The 21,307-nt window shown below is 38.7% G+C and overlaps 1 long non-coding RNA gene across 1 annotated transcript in view; it reads left to right on the forward strand.

Moving 5' to 3' along the window:
- The window catches only part of LOC143668088 (uncharacterized), a 90,876-nt gene that overhangs the window by 18,604 nt on the left and 50,965 nt on the right, over positions 1 to 21,307 (forward strand). The gene's annotated exons all lie outside the window — the stretch shown is intronic.

The following is a 21,307-nucleotide window of genomic DNA, read 5'->3' on the forward strand; positions in this document are numbered from 1 at the left end:
GTGGGCAGTTATTAAGTCATATTCTTTTTACATACTCTTCTCTCTGTACCTTACTCTTCTCAATCAGGTTTAATTTGTTTATTAGGTATAGCAGCAGGGAAGTTATTAATGCATAATAACTAGCACTAGGCAATTATTTTCAGTAATATTCGTGAAGAAGAGTTTGGAGTTGAATTTATCAGACCGATTTATTCTACTATCTACTAATTTGTATCTCTAGACCAGATTAGTTGTACTTCGGAAAACTTCTCTAAAAACTCCACAGTCCTTTTGAGATATGAGGTGAGGATTAACACATGCACACACATGCACCAACACACACACACAGAGAAAGATTAGCAGGTTTTCACCAAAGGGAGTTTCAATATTTAGCAAAGTTTTAATAGCCTTGACCATAACAACAACCTACCAGATAACTTCCAGTCTCCAACTCTAAATTATCCTTTGCAAAGCTTTAATAGTGCTGTTTCTAAAGGAGGTTTTTACTGTCATTTAAAATTTCAGTCTCTCAAGTAGGTCCATATGTGTGAAAAAAAAACAAATTGCAGAAATTATGTATAGTATCTGTGTTAGTTTACAAGCTGCCAGAATGCAATATACCAGAACTGGAATGGCTTTTATAAAGGGGAATTTAATAAATTACAGATTTACAATTCTAAGCCTATAAAAATGTCCAAGTAATGCAACCAGGGAAATATACCTTAATTCAAGGAAGTTTGAAGGGTCAAGAACACCACTGTCAGTTGGAAAGTCACATGGCTGGCATCTGCTGGTCCCTCACTCCTCGGCTCCATTTCTTTCAGCCTTTCTTCCTGTGGGGGTTCCTCACTTTGCTTTTCCAAGGCTGGCTTTCATCTCTTGGCTTCCCTTGGCTTTCTCCAGGTTCTGGCTTGCTTAACATCTCATGGTGATGTCTGCTGTTCTCTGAAGCAACTGTTCTCTAAGCATCTACATCTGTTCTCTCCAGGCTTTAAGGCTTCTGTCATTTTTGGCTGTCTCCAAAATGTTTCTTCTTTTAATGGACTCCAGTAAACTGATCAAGACTCACCAGGACTGTGTGGAGTACATCTCCATCTAATCAAAAGGTCACACCCACAATTGGGTATGTTACATCTTCATGGAGATAATCTAGTCAAAAGTTTCCAACCTGCTGTACTGAATCACGATTAAAACAAACAGCTGCTCCAACAAGATTGGATCAGGATTAAAACATGGCTTTTCTAGGGTACATACTACTTTTAAACTGTCACAGTATCCTATTTATATCTGTGATCGTGCACGTAGCAATGAGCAAGATTTAATATTCAACTCTCATGTTTTTTGCTGCCTTTGAAAAAAAAGAAACAAAAAACCTGTCCATAGAGGTTTTTCAGTGCCACTGCATGAAATTCATTTAAAATTATGTATTATTGGGACAGAGATCCTGGAATGAGCTGAGACTCAGCATCAACGGACTAAGAAAAACCCTAGAATGAGCTGAGAATTAACATCAAGGGTTTGAGAGAACCTTCTCGACCAAAGGGGGAAGAGTGAAATGAGGCTAAGTGTCAATGGCTGAGAGATTCCAAACAGAGTTGAGAGGTTATCCTGGAGGTTGTTCTTGTGCATTGGGCGGATGTTGCCTTGTTGTTGAAGATGTGGTGGAGAGGCTGGAGGGAACTGCCTGAGGATGTGGAGCTGTGTTCCAGTAGCCATGTTTCTTGATGATTGAACAATGATATAGCTTTCACAATGAGACTCTGTGAATGTGAAAGCCTTGTGTCTGATGCTCCTTTTAGCTACTGTATCAACAGAAGAGTAGAACATATGGAATAAAAATAAATAATAGGAGGAACAAATATTAAAATAAATTTAGAAAAAAAAATGATGTATTATACTTTTCAAATTATGTTGCCCAAAAATATCAAAGAGGTGATAGTAAAAGCTATTTTTAAAAGACTTCATATCCAAGCACAAAATGCCAGAATAAACTCTTTTGTATAAAGACTTATAAACAATCAAAACAAAACAAAGCAATGAAATAACTGGTGGATTGGTCAAATAAATTATTTTACCTGTGTATAAACAATTATAAATCATATGACAGGGAATATAAAATATTATTCATTGAAATAGTAATGCAGGTATGAATTTGACTGTGTTTATTATAATTCTGCTTATTTATTTGAACATTTTTAAAGGGATAAACTTATTAAGAATATTTTATGATTTTTGTGTTCTTAAATTATACTTCCTCTTTGTTGATGATGAACTACATTTTAACTGCCTTGCCTTTTCCACAATTTTAAGTGGAAGTTCAGGTTATCCTGGGAGTTATTCTTATGCATTTATAAATATCCCTTTTTAATTTATGGTGTATTAGGGTGGTTACAGGGAAGTACCTGAACCTGTTGAACTGTATTCCAGTAGCCTTGATTCTTGAAGGTAATTATATAACTATATAGCTTTTACATGTTACTGTGTGATTGTGAAAACCTTGTGTCTAATGCTCCCTTTATCGCAGGTATAGACATATGAGTTAAATAAAAAAAAAGGATTAAAAAATAAATAATAAGAGGGGGAGGGTTAAAATTGGGTAGCTTGAAATACTAGTGCTCAATGAGAGGGAGGGGCAAAGGGTATGGGATGTATGAATTTTTTCTTTTTATTTCTTTTTTTGGAGAGATGCAAATTATCATGGTGATGAATATACAACTATGTGATAAAATTGTGAGCCATTGATTTTATACCATGTATGGACTGTATGTGTGTGAAGATACCTCAATAAAAATATTTTTAAAAATAATAATGGGTTATGGAGACTGGCTCAGTCATAGCTTGGCTGGCAAATGCAATCCCATCTTGGGTGCATTGGGGGTCACAGATAGTTCCTGACATAAAATCACAATCCAGTTGCTAAAGATTATCTGGGATTGATGTGGGAAATGTTTCAGTGGAGGGAAATGCCCTTATAGATGCAATGGTTCTGGCGTTTGAAAAATGGTAAATAGTGCTTACAAGGACAACAGGGTTGGCTGTTTTATGCAAAGTTGTATTGACAGCTTGTGGAAAGATCATGAAAAACCAGGGGCCATTAATGAACAGTTAAAGGCTAAATGTGAGAGACAGAAGGACTCTGTAGTAGCTTACAAAGAGTTCTTTTATCACCTGTAGTGGAAAAGTAGACATTGCTGAGGTGTATACACAGGATTTGACAGTAAGAGTTGCAGAGCTCCAGAGATGTTTAAATGCTTAGCTAAGGCTGTTTTTTGTTAAGATCAGGACCCTGGTTGGGAAAACCTGTAATGGAACTATCTGGATGAATGCTCCTGTGGATTATGGCTGTGCATACCTTCTCCATGTGCCTCTTTCCTGCCCCCCAAACTCTCAGAATTTGCAGAGGTGATTTATCCCTCCCTAGCAAAAGCTAGCATTTTCCCCATATGGGAAGATTTGCCACAGCCATTAGTAATACACTGGTGAAGGGGCACCAATACCTGTAAGAAATTAAATGATGGCTCTTTTCTGCAATCCATGGCTGACAGTAGGACATCCAGTTACACACAGGGCTTTTTAATGTCTATGGGGATGATAGGGCTCCAAAAATGAAGCCAGGTGGTGACACTTAACTTCCAGAAAACAGTAAACAGGAATTTCTGTAATAACTGGCAAAATCTGAGTGATAACCAAGATGGCTTGACCGCCGGAGAGTTTGTGGATATTGTTGATAGAGAATGGCATCCCTAGTGGCAAAAAAGATGGTCAACCAACAAGGATGTTATTTAATATCTACCAATAGAATATGGCAAGAAATAGAAGAGGAGTAGGAGGCTGAGGACAGTTGTACCAATAAAAAAGTTTTCTTAGTTTTCAGACCTAAAACAATTTTCAGATCTAGAATAACCTTCACATTGGTTCCTAGAACCTTGAGTAGGGCATGAGATTGTGTAGGTTTGTCCAGAGTGATGCCCCAATAAATCCCAGAGTGATTTGAACAGTGAGTAAAAGTATTTGCAAAGTTCCCTTGGGGGAATGACAAGAAACGGGGGAAATTCAACTTTCCCATGTGGAGAATTCCCGATATTCTCACAAACAGTGGGGACAAGCAAAGCAATAGGCCAAGCCTTCAATCTTGGGGTTTGTTCATATGAAATTTAACCCCGCAAAGGATAGGCTAAGCCTACTTAAAATTAGGCCTAAGAGTCACCCCCAGAGAACCTCTTTTGTTGCTCAGATATGAACTCTTTCAGCCAACACAACAAGCAAACTCGCTGCCACCCCCTCTATATGTGGGACATGACTCCCAGGGGTGTAAACCTTCCTGACAACGTGGGGCAGAAATCCTAGAATGAGCTGGGACTCAGCATCAAGGGATTGAGAAAACCTTCTCAACCAAAAAGGGGGAAGAGTGGAAGGAGACCAAGTGTCGATGGCTGAGAGATTTCAAACAGAGTAGAGGTTATCCTGGAAGTTATTCGTACTCATTATATAGATAAAATCACCTTTTTAGTTAAGGTATATTGGAGAGGCTGGAGGGAAGTGCCTGAAAATGTAGAGGTATGTTCCAGTAGCCATGTTTCTTGAATATGATTGTATAATGGTATAACTTTTGCAAAGTGACTGTGTCATTGTGGAAACCTTGTGTCTGATGCTCCTTTTATCTATGATATGGACAGATGATAAAACATGGATTAAAAATTAAAAAGGGGGGAACAAATGTTAAAATAAATTTAATAGATTGCAATGCTAGTGATCAATGGAAGGGAATGATAAGGGGTATAGAAAAATAGGGGAAACAAAGGCTAAAATACATTGGGTAGATGGAAATACTAGCAATCAATGAGAGGGAGGGGTAAGGGGTATGGAATATATGAGTTTTTTTTCTTTTTTCTTTTTATTTCTTTTTCTGAATTGATGTAAATGTTCTAAGAAAAGATCATGGTGATGAATATACAACTATGTGATGATATTGTGAATTATTGATTATATACCAAGAATGAAATGATCATATGGTGAGAAATGTTCATGTTTGTATGTTGTTATGTTTAAAAAAATTTAAAAAAAAGAATAATTATAGTGGGGCAAAAAAAAAAAAAAAAAAAAAAAACAAGGAGAAACCTCTGAAGTCACTTCCCTCACCCAGCTAAGAGAGTAAATAAAAAACTGTTGCATTCTGGGAATGATGGAGATTGGTAACACCATTAACCTAAGGATGCCGGGACAGGTATCCCTATCATTTTTCCATTTAAATATCCAGTTTGTTCCCTGCAGGAACAGGAGATATCCTGAAGAATGACTGTAGAGTTTGTAGAAAGTCCAACAAAGTAGCAATTCTGATTACAGCTGTTCTGCCTATTTCAAGAGCAGATTAATGATGTGTCAAGTCCTTGGTATGAAGCCATTGATCTGTTGGCTGTCGTCTTTTATGGTTAGTTAGAAAAGAAGATCAGAGACATTTCACATATATATGGAATGGACAACAATGTTCATTTACAGTTTTGCCCCAGAGTTATATTAACTCTCTTGTCCTCTGTCAAAATAGAATTCAAAGAGGTATAACACCTGGACATCTCACAGAATGTTACATTTATCCATTAAATTAATGGCATCATATTGCTCAGACAGAAAGAGAAAGATGTGGCTAGGCCTTAGATGTCCAGAGAATGAGAGATAAATCCTGTGAAGGGACCTGCCGCTTCAGTGAAGTTTTTAGAGGTCTAGAGGTCAGGAGTATGCTTGGATGTCCCCTCCCAGGTAAATGACAAATTATTGCATTTTCATCCCCTACCATAAAGAAGGAAGCATCACTCCATTAGGTCTGGAAGCAACTATTCAACAGCTGGTAGACTACTTCAGCTGGATAACATGGATGGCTGCCAACTTTTGTGTAGACCCCAGAGCAGAAATGTGCTCTGCAGCAGATCCAGACTGCAGGGCAAGTTGCTCTGATGCTTGGATCATAGAATCCTACAGACCCTATGGTGTTGGAGGTGTCAGTGATATTTGGAAAATATGGAGTGTGGTGTTTATGGCAAGTCTCAGTGGGGAATCACAATGCAGGCTCTAGGGATTCTGGAGCAAAGCTATCTCTTCAAACTTTCTCTGGAGAAACAACTTCTGCCATGTTGCCAAGAAAAACTCCTGACCATGGGGTACGAAGTGATCATGCAATCAGAACTGCCCATTTAAGCTAGATTCTGTCAGACCCAACACGCTGTAAATCCAGAAAGGCCCAGCAGCAATCCATTCTAAGATGGAAATAGTACATCTGGGATCAAGCCTGAGGGGAACTAGAAGGCATAAGAAATAAGCAGGTAGCATAGGCCCCCATGTCACCTATGACAGTTGGACCAATATCCCTCCCCCAGCTCCCATCTGGGAGCTCCCATAGGGGGTCCCAAATGACCATCTAAGGGGGGAGGGGAAAGCCCAAGTTTGGTTTACATGATGGGTCAGCTTGATAAGTGGATGCAAACCCAAAGTATATGCCAGTTGCATTGTAGACTGTGTTGGTTGCTAAAGCTGCCAAAATGCAATATACCAGAAATGCAGTATACCAGAAATGGGTTGACTTTTACAATGGGGATTTATTCACTTAGAAATTTACAGTTCTAAGGCCATGAAAATGTCTCCGGCATCAAAAGAGAATGATTCTTTGAGGAAAGGCTGCCCACATCTGGGACACCTCTGTCACATGAGAAAGCCCATGGTTGGGTTCTATTAGTCCTTCTCTCCAGGTTCTGTTACTTTCAGCTTCTGGCTTCAGTGACTCCCTCTCTCAGCTCCTCTGGGAATGAGGAGGAGGTTTGCTCTAAGCTCTCAAAGCTTTTCTGTCTTTAATCCTCTCATAAAGGATTCAGTAAAAGTATTAAGACCCACATTGAATGGGCTGTGTCACATCTCAATTGAGATAACCAATAGGTCTATCCACACATGAATGGATTAAAGGAACATGGACCAGCTTCTCCAGGATATCAACTAGTTCCATCCCCCATCCCATATTATCAACAGCCCCTTCCAACATGAAAAAGTTAGAATGGGCATAGCCCAAATACACCTAAAGAGTGGGAGAAAGATCAAAGGTGATGGAGTTATACAGAGAAGGTAGGATTTAACAAATGAGTATAATTGCTGAATCATTATATTGATATTTCTTTTAGTCTCCAGTATCTTAGAGCAGTAGAAGTAAAAACTTAAAATTGTGGAATTGTAACCCATACCAAACTCTGAAATCTGTTCTACAACTAAATCTTGCAATGAGCTTTGAAATTCATGGCTTTTTTGTATATATATGTTATTTTTCACAAAAAAAGAAAAAAATAAGTCGATTGTGATGATAAATGCACAGCTTTATGATGATATTGTGAACCATTGATTGTACGCTTTAGATGATTACATTGTATGTGAATACATAATATATATATAAAAAAATACATAATTTTTAAAAAAAGATCAAAGGAGAAGGTGGAGTTATAAAAGGGAAGATAGGATTTAACAAATGAGTATGATCCTGAATCCTTATATTGATATTTCATTTAGTCTCCAATGTCCTGGAGCAGCCAGAAGGAAAAACATAACATTGTGGAACTGTACCCATAATAAACTTTGAAATCTGTTCTATACCTAAGTGTTGTAGTGTGCTTTGAAATTTATTGCTTTTTTGTATATATATCATTTTTCACAATAAAAATAAATAAATAAAATTAAAAATAAATGTTTCTGGGATTCTGTGGGCCCTTGCTTGTTTCCCATGAGGCATTTCTCTCTAAATATCTCTGGACTCCCTCAGCTTTTACTGCCTTTTTATTCTCTCACAAGGACTCCAATAAAGAGGATTAAGACCCACCTTGAATTGAGTCAGTCACATCTCCATGGAAACATCCTAATCAAAAGTTCCCACCCACAAGAATGGATTAGAAGAACATGGCTTTTCTGGGGTACATAACAGTTCCAAACCAGCACAGTCAGAATTCTTATAATGTTTTCTGTCCCCAGTAGCAAGAATGGAGGGGTCCAGGAACCAAACAACACACTCTTGAATAACCAGTGTGTCAAAGAAGAAATCAGGAGGGAAACTAGGAGAAATATCTTGAGGTGAATGAAAATGCAAACTTAACATAACAAAACTTATTCTATGCAGGGAGGCTGTGGTGAGAAGGAAATATATACATCAAAAAAGAAGATCTCAAATAAGTGACCTAACCTCATACCTGAAGGAGCTAGAAAAAGAAGTGCAGCTAAACCCTAAGGAGTCCAGAAAGAAGTATGAATACCAAAAATTAGATCATAGGTGAATAGAGTATTTAAAGAAAATGAGATCAACTAAAACAAAAATTGTTTCTTTGAGAAGATCAATAAAATCAGAAAATTTTTATTTAGACTGACAAAAAAGAGAGAAGACAGATAAATTAAACTAGAAATAGAAATAGGGACATTACTACCAAACAAAGAGAGTTAAAAAAGATTATAGAAGGATATTATAAATAATTTCATGACAGCAAATTACATAAACTAGATGAATGGACGAATTCCTAGAAACACACAAATTACTTACACTGACTGAAAAAGAAATAGAAGATCTCAACAGACCAATTAACACTCAAAAAGAGTTTGAATCAGTAGTCAAAACCTCTCAACAAAGTAAATCCCAGGACCTGATGGCTTCACTTAGGAATTTTATCCAGCATTCCAAGATTTAATTCTAATCCTGCACAAATTCTTCCCCAAAATCAGGAGTGAACACTTCCTAACTCATCAGTGAAATAACTGTGCCAATTAAGCACTTATTTCCCATTCCCCACCCCCACCCTGCCCTCTAGTAAATTGTATTCTAGTTTCTGACTATGGATTTTCATATTCTAATTATTACTTACAAATGAGATTTTATAATATTTGTAAATTCTATCTGGCTGATTGCACTTTTACCTTTTTCTTTCCAATTTAGATGATGCCTTTTGTTTCTTTTTCTGGCCTAATTGCTCTGGTTAGAAATGCCAGTGAAATGTACATAAATAAACACACATATGTATATAATGCACATATATATAGTGTTAGAGCACTGATGGGGAGGGGAGCAAGTGGGACCCGAAGACATAGGGTAGGACATTTAGGCAGAAAGGAATAAACCTGAAAATTTGCACTGCCCTATTCTTCTGAACCTTCCTTTCTGTTTAAGGAAGCCAGCCTCCTCTAGATAGAGGTTTTCAATGATGGTACTTGAGGAAGTTCTCTCACAAGCTGTTTCCTGTTGCCCTCAGAACTTCCTTTTATCACCTCCTCTGCCTTCAGTTAAATCTCACATAACTCCATCAGAGAAGTACAAAGCCTGCTCTGGGAAAAAAAAAAAAAGACCTACATACAAGTTAAAGACATTGCCTTTTTTTTTTTTTTTTTTTTTTTACAATATGAACAGTCCTTTTTTGTGTGTGTGTCACGTACTTGTATATTCATGATCATGATCATTTCTTAGAACATTTGCATCAATTCAGAAAAGGAAATAAACAGAAAACAGAAAAAAATTCATACATACCATACCCCTTATTGATCACTAGCATTTCAACCTACTAAATTTATTTTAACATTTGTTCCCCTATTATTTATTTATTTTTAATCCACATATTTTACTCATCTGTCCATAAGGTAGATAAAAGAAGCATCAGACACAAGATTTTCACAATCATACAGTCACATTTGAAAGCTATATCATTATACAATCATCTTCAAGAAACAAAGCCTTTTGATCAGCAAAAGTCTGGTAAGTATATATGGAAGTGGATTCCAAGGTTGTTATAACCAAGGGGGAATAAATTTAAGATTTGATCATGCCAGATTTACTGGGATGATGTATTCACCTGAGATTTGAAATTCTACATACTCAAATTAATGGTTTGCTAGGATGATTTTTGGACTCACTGATGGGCATACAAATAATAAGGTCAAATGCCAGAAACTCTGTGGCATACTATAGAGGATGGAGTACAATAGCTCCTAACTAAAACTTTCACTAAATAATTAGAAATGCATTAGTGATGGGAGCACCAGCATTCACAAAGAGCTCTGAAGTGATTGTCTTTTATTTGCCTGAGATGATGGTATAGAGAAATTGAGTTCCCTGATCTCAATGGGAATAATAGAATTCCGAAGTGGTAGAGACCACATTATAACATATAACCACCAAATACAATGCACAATTATAATAAGCCAGTGGAGACGATACACAGGATAAGGTTATGATGGCTATGTGTTCATAGAATTCCTAGAAGTGAAATAAATTAACCTATTAATGTGCTGCTTGACATATATAGATGGAAAAATTCTAGGAAGTGACCTAACATATTGATGTGAAATTTGAAGCCTCTCATCCAGTTCACAGACTTGGGAATCCTTTACTGATGAGAAATGGGTCCTTTTAAAAAAGAATACTGCAGTTCTGCTGTCATGGTCAGGTTCATGTGTCAACTTGACCCAGTGGTGGTTGGGCAAGTGCTGGCTTGTCTGTTGCGATGAGGACACTTCATGGAATTAAATCATGATCATGTCGGCTGCATCCACAGCTGATTCCATTTGTAATCAGCCAAAGGGGCATGTCTTCTGCAATGAGTGATGCTTAATCTAATCACTGAAAGACTTATAAGGAGGATTCAGAAGAGACAGGTTCTTCCTGTTTCGGTTGGTGAGCCTCTCCTGTGGAGTTCGTCCAGACCCTCCATTGGAATCGTCGGCTTCACAGCCTGCCCTGCGGATTTTGGACTCTGTGTTCCTGTAGTCACGTGAGACACTTTTATAAATTTTATATTTGCGAGTGTTCCCTGTTGATTCTGTTTCTCTAGGGAAGCCTAACTAATACATTTGCATACCTTGAATCTTCCCCTAATCCAGTGGTTCCAAAGCTTGCTGCATATTAGAACACTCAACTACTCTAAAGCCCATGCTATACTCCAGGACATTTAAATCATAATCTCTGGACGTATGACACAGACATGGGTTTTTTATGCTGAATCACTCCCCTGAGCCTTCTCCAGAGGAACCAGTTTCCATTTACTGAAGAAAGGAAAAATACCAACCTTCCTGCTGCTTATTGGATACTGCCTCTGAATTTACACTTATCACCAGAGACCGAACGCATACCTTAAACAATTGATCAGAATAGGGACCAAAAAAAGTCAAATGACAGATGGAATTTTGTCCTGAGTCTAGCTACCACTTAGTTTAGAGGGAATGATAATGTAATTATTTCTCTAGTCCCAGATACAGACCATATAGATATGTTTCATAAATAAATATGTTTCACAATTAAAGCAATATTTGTTTTATTTTCCTGTTCCAAGGAGTGAGTACTACTGTCTTAATTTACCAGGGCTACTGTAACAAAGGACCACAGACTAATTGGCTCAAACAACATGAATGTATTTGCTACAGTTCTGGGGGCTAGAAGTTCAAAATTAAGGTGTTCACAAAGCCGTGCTTCCTTTGAAATCTGTAGGGTTCTGGCTTGCCAGGGATACGCAATATAACTCAATAAATCATTTGTCAGATAGTCAAATTTGTACATGGTATGAGGTAGGGATCCACCTTCATTCATTTCAGTGTGGATATCCAGTTTACCCAGCATCATTTTTGAAAAGACAATTTTCCCCCACAGAGTGGATTTGGGACTGTTGTCAAAAATTAATTGGCCATAGATGTAAGGGTTATTTCTGAACTCATGATTCAATTACATTGGTCAGTATGTCTATCCTTGTGCCCATATGATGCTGGCTTTATTTTTTTTTTAACCTTTTTATTGAAGTATAACATACATTAAAAAAAAGTTTACTGAATTTTCAAAAATTGAACACATCTGTGTAACCACATCAAGATCAGAAGGTAAAAGAGTATGAGAGTGAAATGCTGTGTAGAGAACTGTTGGAAAGTGATGGAGAAGGGAGCCCCAGGACTCAGTCCTTCAACAAAACAACTGTTAAACAGGCAGGAACCATCTGAAACAATTATTTTGAAATGCTGATGGCTAGAACACTGTATAGCATGCAGGGAAGAGTGGGAGGAAGAGGCTGATAAATTATAATAAGGAATAAGAAATCGTTCTCTCCAGACAGCAGCTACTAATGCCTATCTCACATTCATCATGAGGTTCAACTCCTGGTTAGCTCACTGGTGACAAAAAGGGATGTAAAAATCCTTTCCTGTAACATCAGGGTGGGTGTGGCTAATCACTGATCAGGATTCTCAATTAGTGAATTTGGATCACTCAAAGACTGTCACTGAGGGCAGCCATTGTTTCAACTTGCCCTGGACAAAAGCATTGACAGCCATTGTTTCAATCCTCCCTAGAGGAGAGTGACAGTTGTGGAGATTTAAAGATGCTGCACTTCCAATTGGAAACTTCAAATTTATTAGGCTAAGACCTGGATCTTGGGGCTTGCCCTTATGAAAGTTATTCCTACAAAGGAGTTAAGTCTACTTATGATTATGCCTGAGTTACCCCCAGAGAAACTCTTTTGTTGCTTAGATGTGGCCTCTCTCTCTCTAAGCCAACTTAGCAGGTAAACTCACTGCCCTCCCCCCTACATGGTGTTCTAGTTTTCTAGCTGCCAGAATGCAATATGCCAGAAATGGAATGGTTTTTAAAAGGGAGAATTTAATGAGTTGCTAGTTTACAGTTCTAAGGCCAAGAAAATGTCCCAATTAAAACAAGTCTATAGAAATGCCCAAACTAAGCCATCTATCCAGGGAAAGATACCTTGGTTCAAGAAGGCCGATGAAGTTCAGGGCTTCTCTCTCAAGTGAGAAGGCACATGGCAAACACAGTCAGGGCTTCTATGTCAGCTTGAAGGGCAGATGGCGAACATGGCATCATCTGCTAGCTTTCTGTCCTGGCTTCCGGTTTCATGAAGCTCCCTGGGAGGCATTTTCATTCTTCATCTCCAAAAGTCACTGGCTGGTGGACTCTGTTTCGTGGTGCTGCAGCATTCTCTGCTCTCTCTGAATCTCCCATTCTCCAAAACATTTCCTCTTTTATAGGACTCCAATAAACCAATCAAGACCCACCCAAATGGGTGGAGACATGTCGTCACCTAATCCAGTTTAACAACCACTCTTGACTAAATCACATCATCCAGGGAGATGATCTAATTACAGCTTCAAACATACAGTATTGAATAGGGATTATTCTACCTTTATGAAATGGGATTTTGATTAAAACATGGCTTTTCTAGGGGGCATATATCCTTTCAAACCAGCACAAAGGAACATGACTCCCAAGGGTGTAAATTTCCTTTACAGTATGGGATATGACTCCTGGGAATGGAAGTCATCAGGGAGTGAGAAACCCTACTTGACCAAAAGGGGGAAGAGAAATGAAAAAGTTTCAGTAGCTGAGAAATTTCAAATAAAGTCAAGAAGTCATTCTGGATCTTATTCTTATACATTGTATAGATTTCCTTTTTAGTTTTTAGTGTATTAAAATAGCTAGAAGGAAGTACCTGAAACTGTTGAACTGCTGGAATGCAATACACTGTAAATGGACTGGCTTTTAACAATAGGGATTTATTGGCTTACAAGTTACCATTGTAAGGCCATAAAAGTGTCCAAATTAAGGCATCAGCATAAGGGTACCTTCTCGGAAGCAAAGCAGCTGGTATCTGGGACACCTCTGTTACGTTGGCTGGTCCTTCACTCCCAAGTTTGGGTTCATTGCCTTCAGCTTCTGGCTTCAGTGGCTTTCTCAGCTTCTGTGGGTGAGTCCTTGTATGTCAGCTTCTCAGGGGCTTTTTCTCTGTGCTTTCTTGGACTTTTCTGTCTTTTATCCTCTCAAAAAGGACTCCAGTAAAAGGATAAGACCAACCTTGAATGGGCTGGGTCACATCTCAATTGAAATAACCCATAATAGGTCTGTACCCACGGGAATGGATAAAGGAACATGGCCTTTGCTGGGGTCTCTAACTCCTTCCAAACTACCACCATATGTAAGTCTGCTTCTATTTTCCTACAGGCTCTAAAACAAAAACACATAGAAAGTAATGATAAATCTATGTTTTTGGACATACAATGTACAAAGGCATAAGTGGTAACAAATACAACAAAAAGGTGGAGGGATAGAAGGGTATAGGAAAGATAAATGTGCATGCTATTGAAGTTACATGGGCATCAAACCAAATATGACTGTTATATTTTTAGGATGTTAAAGTTTAACCTCATCAAAACCACAAGGAAAATAGATGAAAAATATATCTACATAGAAATGAGAAGGGAGTTAACATGGTACAATGCAGAAAATGAAATAAATATAAAAGTAGTCATTAACAGAAGTGAGGAACAGAAAAAGGTACAAGTCTTACAAAGGCTAAATAGCAAAATGGCAGAAGAAAGTCCTGTATTATCAATAGTGACTTTAAATGTAAATGTACTAAACTCTCCAGTCAAGAGGTAGAGATTGGCAGAATGGATAAAAAGGCAATAACCCAACTATATGGTATCTGCAAGAGACTGGCCTGAAATTAAAAAATACAAGCAGGTTGTAAGTGAAAGGATGGAAAAATATCGTATGTGAACAGTAAGCAAAAGAGAGCTGGGATAGCTATACTAATATCAGATGAAATAGACTTTAAATAAAAAAACAGGGACAAAGGGGACAATTCAATAAGAAGAGGTAACAATTATATATACATATGCAACTAACACCAGTACTCCAAAATATATGAAGCAAAAACTGACAGAATTGAAGGAACAACTGATGGTCCTACATTAATAGTAGGAGACTTTAATACACCACTCTAAATAATGGATAAAATATCTGGTCAGAAGATCAGTATGAAAATACAACACTTGATTGACACCCTCAACTGAATAAACCAACAGACACATATAGAATCCTTAACCCAACAAAAACAGAATATACATTCTTCTCAAGTGCATATGGATTGTTCTCCAGGATTGACCATATGTTAAGTCACAAAAGCAATCCTCAATAAATTAAAAGATATTGAAATCATTCAATGAATAAACTCTGACCACAGTGGAATGAAGCTAGAAATCATTAACAGAAGAAGGAGAAGGAGGAGAAGGAAGGGGAAGGGGTAGAGGAAGAGGAGGAGGAGGAGGAGGAGGAAGAGGAGGAAGAAGAAGAGTAGGAAGAAGAGGGAGAGGGGAGGAAAAGAAGAGCAAACTAAATGCAAACCAAGAAGAATGGAGGAAATAACAAAGATTAGAGCAGGGATAAATGAAATAGAAAACAAAAGAATAATAGAATCAAGAAAACCAATAATTGATTCTTTGGAAAAATCCATAAAATTGACAAAACTTTCACTAGACAAAAAAAAGAGTTAGGATAAAAACAACCAAAATCAGAAATGAAAGGGGGGACATTACTATCAACCCTGCTGAAATAAAAAGAATAAGAGGAAATTATAAACAGCTGTGTTTAGAATGCTAAAGCAATGGGAATGCAATACACCAGAAATGAATTGACTTTTACAATGGGGATTTATTTGCTTGCAAATTTGCAGTTCTAAGACCATGAAAATGTCCAAATTAAGCTATCAACAGGAGGATACTTTCTCTGAAGAAAAGCTACATGCATCTGGGACACCTCTGTCACATAGGAATGCATATGGCCAGTGTCTGCTGGTCTTTCTCTCCTGGGTTTCACTGCTTTCAGCTTCTGTGGTTTGTCCTTTTCTTTCAGTTTCTCTGCGGCTCCTATGAGCTCTCTGGGATTTTTGTATCTTTTATCCTCTGATAAGGACTCCAGTAAAAGGATTAAGATCCATCTTGAATGGGGTGGGTCACATTTCTATTGAAATAATCTAACCGAAATGTCCCATCTGCAACATGTCTGCACCGACTGGAATGGAGTAAAAAACATGGCCTTTTCTCGAGTACATAACAGCTTCAAACCACCACAAGCTGTATACCAATAAATTTGCTACCCTAGATGAAATGGACAAACTCATAGAAACACACCAACTACCTACACCGACTCATGAAGAAATAGATATCACAAACCAATTGCTAGTAAAGAGAATGAGTCTTTTATCGATGACGTGCCAATAAGGAAAAGCCAAGGACAGATGGTGTCACAGGAGAATTCTACCAAACATTCCAAGAAGAGTAAACTCCTATTCTGATTAAACTCTTCCGCGAAATGAATACTCCCTACCTCATTCTACAAGACCAACATCACCCTCATACCAAAGCTAGATAAGGCAATCTCAAGAAAAGAAAACTGCAGACGAATTTCTCTCAGGAAAATAGATGGAAAACTTCTCAAAAAAAATACTAGCAAACCAAATCCAACAGCATATTAAATGAATTACATGCCATCATCAAATGGGATTTATTCCTGGTATGCAAGTTTGGCTCAGGATAAGAAAATTAATTAATGTATATACCACATTAACAGAATGAAGGAAAAGGCCACATGGTCATCTCAATGGATGCAGAAAAGACATTTGACAAAATCCAGCAAAGCTTCTTGATAAAAATACTTAAAACTTTAGAACAATAGGAATAGAAGGAAACATCCTCAAAATTATAAAGGACAACATATGGAAAACCTACAGGTAACATCCCATTTAATACTAAAAGACTGAAAGCTTTCCTTCTAGGACTGGGAAAAAGACAAGGATGCCCACTCCCAGTACTGTAATTCAACGTCGTGCTAGATATTCTTGCCAGAGCAATTAGGCAAGTACAAAAAAGAAAAGGCACATTTTGGAAGAAAAAAATAATACTTTCCCTATTTTTAGATCATATGATTCCATATACAGAAAATCCTGAAAAATCCACAAGAAAGTTCCTACAGCTAAGAAATGGATTCAGCAAAGTGAGAGGATACAAGATCATCCCACAATCAGAAATGTTTCTATACACAAGCAATGAACAATTGAAAGAAAAAAAATCAAGAAAAAAATTCATTCACAATAAGAACAAAAGGAATCAAATACCTAGGAATAAATCTATCCAGGGATGTGAAGAACTTGTACACAGAAAACTATAAAACATTATAAATTGTAATTTAGTAATTATAAAACATTGCTAAAAGATACAAAGAAGACCTCAGTAAATGGAAGGACATTCTGCTTCGTGGGTTGGAAAAATGAATGTTAAGATTTCAATCCTACCCAAAGCAAGTTATAGATTCAATGCAACCCAAATAAAAATTCCATCAACCTTCTTCTCAGAAATGGAGAAGCCAATCACCAAATTTATATGGAAGGGTAAGGGGCCCTGAATAGCTAAAGCCAAATGGAAGTGAACAATTAAGTTGGAGGGCTCACACCTCCCAATCTTAAAATTTATTTTCAATCCTCTGTAATCAAGACAGCATGGTACTGACACAAGGACACACGTATAGGCCAATAAATCAAATTAAGAGTGCAGAAATCGACTCTTACATTTATGGACAACTGATTTTTTACAAGAGGGTACAGGTCACTCAATTGGAAAAAAATAGTTTCTTCAACAAATGGTGTGGGAAAACCTCAATCTCCATTTACAAAAAAAATTAAAGGAGGATCCATACTTCACATAATATACAAAAGTCAACTCAACATGGATCAAAAACCATACAAAAGCTAGACCTATCAAACTCATAGAAGAAAGCGTAGGAAAGTATCTTCAGTAACCTGAGTTAGGCGATGGTTTCTTAAATTTACACCCAAAGCACAAACAACAAAAGAAAAATAGATAAATGGGACCCCAGGAAAATTAAAAAGTTTATGCCTCAAAGGACTTTACAATGAAAGAAAAACAAGAGCCCACATAATGAGAGAAAATATTTGGAAACCACATATCTGATATAGGATTAATATCCAGAATATATAAAGAACTCCTTCAATTTAACAAGAAGACAATCCATCTTAATTCAAGACAAAATACTTGAATAGACATCTCTCAGAAAAAGATATACACTAGGTTGGGAGAGAACCTGGTGCTGACTAACTGATGAGCCCCACTACTTGGGGGGGGGGGGTGTCCCTGGTTACAAAAGCTGGAGAATTGAGATGTAAAGAGCTGGAGACCATCCAGCTAGTACAAACGGCCTAATGTCCATCTTTCCAATCTGAAGCCTGGAGCCCTCAGGAATACATGAACAGGGAGACAGGGACAAGGAAGTAAGCCATGACCTCCTCCCTTGGACGCACTACCCTCACGCATGTTGCCCCAGCCCTATGACCCGCGACTCCCCTCACACCCTACACAACTGAACTCTGTCACCCATCCCCCCACCCCCACACCAGACTCCAAGCGCCCCCAGCCCGAAACCCCCACCCCCACACATCACCCCCACACATCCCCAATGCAAGCGGAAACACCTGCCTAGCACAGCCCACCTCTCTGGCACAAGCGCACAATCTCACCCCACTCCTCCAGTGACCCACGCACGTGCCCAGCCCCTCAACCCCTTCCTCCACCTCACTGTCCCCGACAGGTGGTCACATGAACATCTGGGCTGTGGGCCCTCATCTTCATGCCTAGGCTACACCCACCCCCGGCCCATGCAATTGCCCCCCACCTCCCTGCCCCCCACCTCAGTTCTGCACACGCTCACATCAGCATCAGACAGCCCCAGATCTGTGCACAGACATGCGTGTAGCCCCACCCCTACCCCCAGCTCTGGGCGCTGACCTGCTAATCTGGGCCATACCCACCTCAGACCAGGAAGGTGGAACCCCATCCTGCTGCCCCTGAGCTCTGCGCAAACTCACACCAGGTCTCAACCCCCCAAGACCCAAGTATGCACACAGCCACATCCACCCAGCCTGGCACCCCCGCATATGTGTATCAACCTCTTGGCCCCTGTACCCCACCCACCTTTCCCCACACACATTCACACCCTTGCCCCACTTCCCAACACAAGTACCTTGTTCCCACACCTGGCAAGTGCTTACATGCACATTTGTGCTACATAGCCCTCACCCTGCACACACATGTACTACTGTCCCAACCCCCCTGCATCTGTGCACTCGCGCCAGGGCCCCGCCCACCCGACATCACCTGACACTGACCCACATACTGCAACCCACATCCATCTACCACCATGTCCTACTTCTGTATTGCCCACACCACACCTTGCTCCTGTGCTTCAAAGCCTGCCTCAGATGCACTGTGTTCCCACGGCACTCGAAGCATACCTCCACAACCCCACACTCTGCACTACACTCTCACAGACACCATCATGGTGTCCCGACCTGTTCCTATACCTGCATCACCTCTCACAGCATTGTTCTGCCCCATCCCATGCCACACATCCTGCTCCACAACCCTCCCCAAAATGCACAGCTTTAGACTAATGAGGGAAATCAACTTCCAAAGTAACCCTATCAGGATATTTACATGCCTTTAGGGCAATAGAAGATCATGAAGCATATGATGAAGCAGACAGATGTAGCCCAGCCAAATTAAAACACTGGAGAAGACCCAAACTTTGGAACAACTAATCAAAGATGTTAATATAATTCTACAGAATAAAATCAGTGGAATGGCTAATGACATAAAATAGATCAAGAAGACACAACAAGAGCATAAAGAGGAATTTGAAAGAATAAATAGAAAAATAACAGAGATTTGAAAAGCTGTACACCACATATAAAATACACTAAAGACACACAACAACAGATTTGAAGAGGCAGAAGAAAGGATAAGCAAACTAGAGGACAGGACAACTGATTTCAAACATACAACAGAGCAAAAGGCAAAAAAGATGGAATATTTTGAATTGGATTTCAGGGAAATGATGGACAGAACAAAGCACATGTGCCAGTTTGAAATGATATATGTACCCTAGAAAAGCCATGTTTTAGTCCTAATCCCATTTTGTAAAGGCAGCCATTTTTTCTAATCCCTATTCAGTAATTCAGGAAACTTTAATTAGATTATCTCCCTGGAGATGTGACTCAATCAAGAGTGGTTGTTGAACTAGATTAGGTGGAGATGTGTCTCCACCCATTCTAGGTTGGTCTTGATTAGTTTACTGGAATCCTGTTAAAGAGGAAACCTCTTGAGAAAAGAGGAGAATCTGAGAGAGCAGAGAATGCCACAGAACCATGAAGCAGAGAGTCCACCAGCCAGGGACTTTTGGAGATGAAAAAGGGAAATGACTCCTGGGGAACTGGAGAGGAAATTAGTAGATGATGCCATGTTCACCATGTGCCCTTCCAGCCCAGAGAGAGAGAAACCTGGTCCATGTTCACCATGTGCCATTCCACTTGAGAGAGAAACCCTGGCCTTCATTGGCCTTCTTGAATCAAAGTATATTTCCCTGGATGCCTTAGATTGGACATTTCTATAGACTTGCTTTAATTGGGACATTTCCATGGCTTAAAAACTGTTAACTTACAACTTATTAAATTCTCCTTTTTAAAAGTCATTCTGTTGGGCCATGGTGGCTCAGCAGGCAAGAATGCTCGCCTGCCATGCCAGAGGACCTGGGTTTGATTCCCGGTGCCTGCCCATGTAAAAAAAAAAAAAAAAAAGTCACTCTGTTTCTGGTATATTGCATTCTGGCAGCTAGCAAACTAGAACAGCACACAAATATAAGAATCATCAGTGTCCCAGAAGGAGAATAGAAGAGTAGAGGGCTAGGAAGACTAGTTGAGGATATAACAGGGGAAAACTTCCCAACCCTTATGAAAAAAAACATAAATATATAATCAGAGAAGTCCAATAAATTGTGAATAGAATAAATCTAAATAGGCCTACCCCAAGATACATATTAATCAGTCTGTCAAATGTTGAAGAGAAGCAGAAAATCCTGAAAGCAGCAAATGAAAAACAATCTACTACATACAAAGGAAACCACATAAGACTGAGTTCAGATAACTCAACTGGCACTATGGAAGTGAGAAGGCAGTGATACAATATATTTAAAATCCTGAAAAGAAAAGAAGAAAAAAAAAAGGCTTCCAGCCAAGAGTCCTGTACCCAGTCAAACTGACCTTCAAAACTGAGGGATAGATTTAAATTTTCACAGACAAACAAATACTGAAAGAATTTGTCAACAAGAGACTGGCCCTCAAGAAAACTGAAGGGAGTTCTGCTGGGAGAAAAAGAAAAGAAAGGAGAGGGAGGTCTGGAGGAAGGCACAGAATTGAAGAGTACCAGTAAGGGTAATTTAAAGAATAAAAAGAGAAAGAGGGAGAAGAATATATAGATCTGACAAACAAAATCCAAAGGATAAACTGGTGGATTCAAAAAATGCCTTTCAGTAATAACTTTGAATGTTAATAGACTAAATTTACCAATTAAAAGATACAGATTGGCAGAATGGATTAAGAAATATAATCCAGCTATATGTTGCTTACAAGATACTCATTTTAGACAAATAGGA

This window comes from Tamandua tetradactyla, chromosome 24, assembly GCF_023851605.1.
Source record: "Tamandua tetradactyla isolate mTamTet1 chromosome 24, mTamTet1.pri, whole genome shotgun sequence".
In the NCBI taxonomy this organism is placed as follows: domain Eukaryota; kingdom Metazoa; phylum Chordata; class Mammalia; order Pilosa; family Myrmecophagidae; genus Tamandua; species Tamandua tetradactyla.